At 37.3% G+C, this 9,030-nt stretch overlaps 1 non-coding gene across 1 annotated transcript; it reads right to left on the bottom strand.

The window, feature by feature from the left end:
* Positions 1-8,360: 8,360 nt before the first annotated feature.
* Positions 8,361-8,467, bottom strand: LOC127740203 (small nucleolar RNA R71). Its single transcript, XR_008000884.1, has one exon. It is a non-coding gene; the product is annotated as a small nucleolar RNA R71 (small nucleolar RNA).
* Between the last annotated feature and the right edge of the window lie 563 nt (positions 8,468-9,030).

Genomic DNA, 9,030 nt, shown 5'->3' with positions numbered 1-9,030 from the left:
TTATTTTGTACCTCGTGACATTTTAGATATGAAATTTGTACTCTTTGACAGCATGAGTCTCTAAACTCCATTGTTGGGGGGTGAGGAGCTCTGCTATGTCTCGATGAATTAATGCAATTATTTCTGTTTTCTATTCAAGCATGCTTGTTTCTATCTAAGATATTCATTCGCACTTCAATATGAAGAAGGTGATGATCTGTGACACTCATCACCATTCTCAACCTACGAACGCGTGCCTGATAACCACTTCCGTTCCACCTTCGATTGAATGAGTATCTCTTAGATTCCTTAATTAGAATCTTCGTGGTATAAGCTAGAATCCATTGGCAGCATTCTTGAGAATCTGAAAAGTCTAAACCTTGTCTGTGGTATTCCGAGTAGGATTCAGGGATTCAATGACTATGACGAGCTTCAAACTCACAAGGGTTGGGCGTAATGATAGACGCAAAAGGATCAATGGATCCTATTCCAGCATGAGTGAGAACCGACAGATGATTAGCCGTGTGGTGACAGCGCACCTGGACTATTTTCACTGAGAGGACGGATGGTAGCCATTGACAACGGTGATCTACCAACACACAGCTTGCCATAGGAGGAACCTTGCATGCGTGAAGAAGAAGACAGGGGAAAAGCAGAGATTCAGAAGACAAAACATCTCCAAAACTCTAACATATTCTCCATTACTGCATAATAAGTATTATTTAATCCATGCTCTCTTGTTCATTTACAAGTCAACTGATAATTATAATTGATATCCTGACTAAGAGTTACAAGATAACCAAAGCTTGCTTTAAGCCAACAATCTCCATGGGATCGACCCTTACTCACAGAAGGTATTACTTGGACGACCTAGTGCACTTGCTGGTTAGTGGTATGAATTGTGAAAAGTGTGATTTACAATTTCGTGCACCACTCCACATGATCATCAACCTAAAGAAAAAATAAAATAACATAGATAAATAAAAATTGGGTTGCCTCCCAACAAGCGCTTCTTTAATGTCAATAGCTTGACAGTGGGCTCTCATGGAGCCTCACAGATAATCAGAGCATGGTTGGGGCCTCTCAACACCAAACTTAGAGTTTAAATGTGGGGCTTTTCATGCTTCTTCTCCATGTGTGCAGAAGGAGAACCTTGAGTCCTGAACACAAGGTAGTCCTTATTCAATTGAAGGACTAACTCTCCTCTGTCAACATCAATCACACCCTTTGTTGTGGCTAGGAAAGGTCTGCCAAGAATGATAGATTCATCCTCATCCTTCCCAGTGTCTAGGATTATAAAATCAGCAAGGATGTAAAGGCCTTCAACCTTCACTAGCACTCCACTACTAGTCCATAAGCATGTTTCATTGATTTGTCTGCCATCTCTAGTGAGATTCTTGCAGCTTGTACCTCAAAGATTTCTAGTTTCTCCATTACAGAGAGTGGCATGAGGTTAATACCTGACCCTAGGTCACACATAGCCTTCTCAAAGGTCATGGTGCCTGTGGTACAGGGTATTAAGAATTTACCAAGATCCTGTTTCTTTTGAGGTAAAGTTTGCTGAATCCAGGTATTCAATTCATTAATGAGCAATGGAGGTTCATCCTCCCAAGTCTCATTACCAAATAGCTTGGCATTCAGCTTTATGATTGCTCTTAAATACTGGGCAACTTGCCCTCCAGCAATGTCTTCATCTTCTTCATAAGATGAATAGTTATCAAAGCTCATGAATGGTAATAGGAAGTTCAATGGAATCTCTATGGTCTCTGTATGAGCCTCAAATTCCTTTGGTTCCTCATTGGGGTACACCTTAATGGCCAGTGGATGTTCTCTGAGGTCTTCCTCACCGAAATCACTGCCTTTTCACTCTCTCCAGGTTCGGCCATGTTGATCACAGTTATGGCCTTGCACTCTCTTTTGGGATTCTCTTCTGTATTGCTTGGGAGAGTGCTAGGAGGAGTTTTAGTAACCCTTTTACTCATCTGACCCACTTGTGCCTCCAAGTTTCTGATGGAGGACCTTGTTTCATTCATGAAATTGAGAGTGACCTTAGATAGATTAGAGACTATATTTGCTAAGCTAGATGGGTTTTGCTCAGAATTCTCTGTCTGTTGCTGAGAAGATGATGGAAAAGGCTTGCTATTGGTAAACATGTTTCTTCCACCATTATTATTGTTAAAGCCTTGTTGAGGCTTTTGTTGATCCTTCCATGAGAAATTTGGATAATTTTTCCATGATGGATTATAGGTGTTTCCATAGGCTTCACCCATGTAATTCACCTCTGCCATTGCAGGGTTCTCAGGATCATAAGCTTCTTCTTCAGAAGGTGCTTCTTTAGTACTATTGGATGCATTTTGCAATCCATTTAGACTCTGAGAAATCATATTAACTTGCTGAATCAACATTTTGTTCTGAGCCAATATGGCATTCAGAGCATCAATTTTAAGAACTCCTTTCCTCTGAGGCGACCCATTATTCACATGATTTCTTTCAAAGGTGTACATGAACTGGTTATTTGCAACCATTTCAATGAGTTCCTGAGCTTCTACATGCATTTTCTTCAGGTGAATAGATCCACCTGCAGAATGGTCCAATGACATCTTTGACAATTCAAACAGACCATCATAGAATATATCCAGGATGGTCCATTCTGAGAGCATGTCAGAAGGACACTTTTTGGTCAGTTACTTGTATCTTTCCCAAGCTTCATAGAGGGATTCACCTTCTTTCTACCTGAAGGTTTGAACATCCACTCTAAGCTTGCTCAGCTTTTGAGAAGGAAAGAACTTGGCTAAGAAAGCCGTGACCAACTTATCCCAAGAGTTCAGGCTATCTCCTCCTTGCTCCTGTTCATATGAAAAAGAAGAGGACAAAAAAAGAGGGAATCTTCTATGTCACAGTATAGAGATTCCTTTATGTGAGTAGAAGAGAAGAAGAATAGAAGAAGGAGAAGAGAGAAGAAAAAAATCCGAACACAGAGAGAGGAGAAGGTTCGAATTATGAGTAGAAGAGAAGTGTTAGTAGATAAATAAAATAAATAAAAAAAGATGAGAGGGAGAGAATTTCAAAAATTATTTTTGAAAAATGGTTAGTGATTTTTGAAAAAAAGTTAGAAGAGATAAAATTAGAATTTAAATCAATTAGTTAATTAAAAAGATTTTTTGAAAAAGAGGGAGGTGATTTTCGAAAATTAGAAGAGAGAGAATTAGTTAGATGGTTTTGAAAAAATATTTTGAAATTAATTTTGAAAAGATAAGAAGTTAGAAAGAGATTTTGAAATCAAATTAAAAGAGATATGATTGAAAAGATATGATTGAAGAAAATTTGATTTTTAAAAAGATATGATTGAAAATGGTTGAAAAAGATTTGATTGAAAAGATATGTTTGAAAAGATATGATTGAAAAGCAAATTTTTGAAAAAGATTTGATTTTTAAAATTGATGACTTGACTAACAAGAAACTAAAAGATATGATTCTAAAATTCAAATATTGAATCTTTCTTAACAAGAAAGTAACAAACTTGAAATTTTTGAATCAAAACATTAGTTGTCAGTATTAATTTCAAAAAATATGAGGTAAAAATAGGAAAAAGTTTTTGAAAAGTTTTGAAAAAGATTTTTAAAAATTTTCTAAAAATAAAGGAAAAAATGAAAAAGATTTGATTTTAAAAAATATTTGAAAAGATAAATTTTAAAATTGAAACTTTGCCTTTACTAACAAGAAACAACCAAATTTTAAAATTTTTTGATTAAGTCAACCCAAAGATTTCGAAAATTTATGAGTAATTAAAGGAAAAGATATTTTTTATTTTTGAATTTTAATGTGGAAAGAGAAAAACAACAAAATGACTCAAGATATAAAAATTTTGGATCAAAACAAATAATGCGACACTTTGAATGTCAAGATGAATACCAAGAACACTTTGAAGATCATGATGAATATCAAGAACATAGGTTTTGAAAAATTTTAAAGAAAAAAAATGCAAGACACCAAACTTAGAGATTTTTCATGTTTATACACTATGAATTCAAAAATGCATATGGAAAACAACAAAAGACACAAAACAAGAAAATATGAAGATCAAACAAGGAGACTCATTAAGAACAACTTGAAGATCATGAAGAATGCAATGCATGAATTTTCAAAAGAATTTTTTTTAGAAAAATTAAAACATGCAATTGACACCAAACTTAAAATTTGACACTAGACTCAAACAAGAAACACAAAAATATTTTTGATTTTATGATTTTATAAAATTTTTTTGTAATTTTTCAAAAATTATTTTGGAAAGACGAAAAAGAAGAAAAATTTTTTTGAAAGATTTTGGAAAACTTTTTGAAAATAAAATAAAGGTTGAAACAAGAAGAAAATTACTTAATTTGAGCAACAAGATGAACCGTCAGTTGTCCAAACTCGAACAATCCCCGACAACGGCGCCAAAAACTTGGTACACGAAATTGTGATCTCAATGGCGCCAACAACTTGGTACACACAATTGTAATCTCAACTCATTTTCACAACTTCGCACGACTAACCAGCAAGTGCACTGGGTCGTCCATGTAATACCTTACGTGAGTAAGGGTCAATCCCACGGAGATTGTCGGCTTGAAGCAAGCTATGGTCATCTTGTAAATCTCAATCAGGCGGATTCAAATGGTTATGAAGTTTTGATAATTAAAAGATAAATAAACATAAAATAAAGATAGAGATACTTATGTAATTCGTTGGTGGGAATTTCAGATAAGCGTATGGAGATGCATTATTCCTTCTGAATCTCTGCTTTCCTACTGTCTTCATTCAATCATTCATACTCCTTTCCATGGCAAGCTGTATGTTGGGGATCACCGTTATCAATGGCTACCTCCCGTCCTCTCAGTGTAAATGGTCCTCTATGGTTTCTTTACAGCTAATCAACTGTCGGATTTCTCGTCTCGAATGAAAAATACCATGCACAGCTACCGCATGGCTAATCAGTTGTTGGTTCTCGATCGTGTCAGAATAAGATCTAATGATCCTTTTGCGTCTGTCACTACACCCCACAGTTGCGAGTTTGAAGCTCGTCACAGTCATCCCATCCCAGATCCTACTCGGAATACCACAGACAAGGTTTAGACTTTCCGGATCTCAAGAATGCTGCCAATTGATTCTAGCTTATACCACAAAGACTCTGATCTCAAGGAATTGAAGGCTCTATTTTCAGGACAGGCAATCAAATGCATGGACCACGAATCCAAGAGATATGCATTCAAGCTTGTTTTCATGTAGAACGGAAGTGCTTGTCAGGCATGCATTCATAAGTTGAGAATGGTGATGAGTGTTGATGCCAGGGCATCTAGGATAGTTTCACTGACCTTTTCTTTACTGTTTTAATGTAGTTTCATGCATTTTCTTAGTGAATAAGGCAAGTTTTGGATAAAAATACACTTACACCTTGATTCAAGTAACTATTGTGAATTTCGCATGATTTCATGATGATTTTGCTAGAATTGAATGATAAATTGATGATGCATAATCTCATGACTTTGACTAGAGCTTTGATGCACTTTATTTGTTTGATTTCAGGACACAGGAAGCAAGGAAGAATCACGTTAGTACTCACGTAAATCTAGTTAACGTGACCACTAACGTTAAGAAGAAAAGTGATCACCAATAACGCCCGCGAAGCCATCATAAGCACACGTTAATTGCCACGTTAACTAAGTTAACGTGGTAGTTAACATGGAGACAAAAGAAAGCTCCAACGTTAGTGGTAAACGTGAACACCACTAACGTTCCAAGATTTGGCAATGAGCCACGTTAAGAGTCACGTTAACTTAGTTAACGTGAACTCTAACGTGGAAGAGAAGAACAATGCCATCGTTAGTGACACTCACCTTTGTCACTAACGTTGGATCAACTAGCATTGCCCACGTTAGTGGTCACGTTAAGACCACTAACGTGAAAGTTAACGTAGAGCTGAGATTGATGAGCCAACGTTAATGACACTCACCTTTGTCACTAACGTTGGAAGATGGCATTACTACCACGTTAGTGGCCATGTTAACTTAGTTAACGTGAGCTCTAACGTGGAGAGTAGGGGCACTTTGAGCGTTAGTGACAAAGGTAAGTGTCACTAATGCTTTTGAAGGTGAGGCATAGCCACGTTAAGTGCCACGTTAGTTACACTAACGTGAACTCTAACGTAGGGACAAAGGGCATAAGGCAACGTTAATAGGAAAGGTGAGTCCCAATAACGCTTGCGAAGGGTTATAACCCAACGTTATTGGGAAAGGTGAGTCCCAATAACGCTAGCGAAGATTTACAAGGCAACGTTAGTGGTCACGTTAGTGCCACTAACGTTGGAGTTAACATAGGCTATATGGGGTTGGAACGTTAGTGAAAATTATGATTGCCACTAACGTTCTCGAACCCACAATGTCACTTAACGTTAACTTCACTAACGCCCATGCCTAATTCATACTTCTCTGCAAGCTGGGCCCATAAAAGATTGGAACTACTTCAACTCAAGATTTAAAGCCCACATCCAAGACTTGAAGAACTCACTAGAAGATCAAGAGGAGTAGTATATATAGGAGTAGTTTTGACTATAGAGAAGCTTGGCACTTTGGAGAACTATTCTCTGTATATTTACTTTTCTGCACTTTTAGCTTGGATGTATTCTTTTCTACCATTTTCCATTTCTAGAGCTATGAACAACTAAACCCCTTTCATTGGGTTAGGGAGCTCTGTTGTAATTTGATGGATCAATTATAGTTTTCATTCTCTTCTTCTTTCTTCTCTTTTGATTTACTAGAAAGCTTTCGATCTGAATTCAATTGGTTAGTTGTCTTGGAAAAGAAACTCTCCATAATTAGATCTCCTCTGAGCCTTGGAAAAGGGATGAGGAGATCATGCTAGAAATACTTTCTCATGTTGGACCAAATTGGGGTCTGGGCAGATATAGTGACATGTAATCCTCCCAACACTTTGATTTGGAAATACATGTGGTATAATCAGTGACCAAACTTCTTCTCTTCCCATGAGCAATTAAATCAAGAAATTGGGCAATTGTTCAAGCATAGAGAGATTGGATTATCAAGGAATTAGAATCCAATCACCTAAGATTGCCAAGGAGATCAATAGATGCATTGATTGAGGAAGAGATGAAAATGAACTTGATCCAGAGAATACAACATCTCCTGAGCCCAATGAATTCCCCATTTCTGATCTTACCCATTCTCTTCATTTTCTGTCATTTATTTTCATGCTCATTATCCCAAATCTCCATTTAAGATTCTGCACTTTAATTTCTACTATTTACTTTTCCGTCATTTAATTTTCTGCAATTCTCAATCTACACTCTGTTTAGCTCAACTAGTATACTCTTCCAACTAAATTTGCTTGACCAATCAATCCCTGTGGGATTCGACCTCACTCTATTGAGAGTTTTTACTTGACGATAAATTCGGTATACTTGTCGAAGGGAAATTTGTTGAGAGACAAGTTTTCGTGCATCAAGTTTATGGCGCCGTTGCCGGGGATTGATTTTGTATCAACAATGATTAAGTTGGAAGCTCACTAGATTGAGAATTTTTTCTTTTGTTTATTTACTTTATTCAGTCATTTATTTTCACTTTGTTTAATTTTTTCCTCATCCTCTATACCCTCTCTATTTTACTTTCTTCCCTGTTATTATCTACAACTCTGCTCACTAACCCACTAACTGTTTGATAATTTTTATCACTCACACTAACCAATACTCTAACAAGAATAACCTCTTCATTTTATCTCTTGCTGCTTGCTTTGTTATTTGTATGACAGGGAGAAGAGGGGGAACATCAACTTCCTTTGATTCAGAACCTGAGAGAGCCCTCTGGAGATTAAGGAGGGAAGAAAGAAGGAAAGGAGTTATTGGTGCTGAGAAAGAGGAAGAGTACTTTGAACCCAGTATGGAAGAGAACTTGGAAAATAATCATGAATAAGAAGCTCACAACCATGCTAGAGAAGGCCCTGCAAATCATGCTGGGAAAGAAAGGAGAGTTCTAGGCTCCTACATCAATCCAAATCCAGGAAACTGTGGAAGTAGCATCTAGAAGCCCACCATACATGCCAACAACTTTGAACTAAAATCCCAGCTCATCACCCTTGTTCAGAACAACTGCTCATTTAGAGGAAGTGCTCAAGAAGACCCCAATCAACATCTAACTACCTTCCTAAGAATTTGTGACACTGTGAAGTCTAATGGAGTCCACCCGGATGTCTATAGGCTGCTGTTGTTCCCTTTTTCACTCAGGGACAAGGCATCCAAGTGGCTCGAATCCTTTCCAAATGAGAGTTTAACAAATTGAAAAGATGTGGTGAACAAATTTTTGGCAAGATTCTACCCTCCTCAAAGAATTAACAGGCTGAGAGCTGAGGTGCAGACTTTTAGGCAACAAGATGGTGAGACTCTCTATGAGGCATGGGAGAGGTTCAAGGACTTAACAAGAAGATGCCCACTAGATATGTTCAATGAATGTGCTCAACTTCACATTTTCTATGAAGATCTTTCCTATGAGTCAAAGAAGGTTGTAGATCATTGATGAGCGGATAATTTGTACGCTTTTTGGCATTGTTTTTAGTATATTTTTAGTATGATCTAGTTAGTTTTTAGTATATTTTTATTAGTTTTTAGTTAAAATTTACTTTTCTGGACTTCACTATGAGTTTGTGTGTTTTTCTGTGATTTCAGGTATTTTCTGGCTGAAATTGAGGGACCTGAGCAAAAATCTGATTCAGAGACTAAAAAGGACTGCAGATGCTGTTGGATTCTGACCTCCCTGCACTCAAAGTGGATTTTCTGGAGCTACAGAAGCCCAATTGGCGCGCTCTCAACGGCTTTGGAAAGTAGACATCCTGGGCTTTCCAGCAATATATGATAGTTCATACTTTGCCCAAGATTTGATGGTCCAAACCGGCGTTCAAAGTCACCCTCAGGAATTCCAGTGTTAAACGCCGGAACTGGCACCAAAATGGGAGTTAAACGCCCAAACTGGCACCAAAGCTGGCGTTTAACTCCAAGAAGAGTCTCTA

This window comes from Arachis duranensis, chromosome 6 (genome assembly GCF_000817695.3).
Source record: "Arachis duranensis cultivar V14167 chromosome 6, aradu.V14167.gnm2.J7QH, whole genome shotgun sequence".
In the NCBI taxonomy this organism is placed as follows: Eukaryota; Viridiplantae; Streptophyta; class Magnoliopsida; order Fabales; family Fabaceae; genus Arachis; species Arachis duranensis.
The sequence above is the reverse complement of the archived record's forward strand: the minus strand, read 5'-3'. Positions and strand labels throughout refer to the sequence as shown.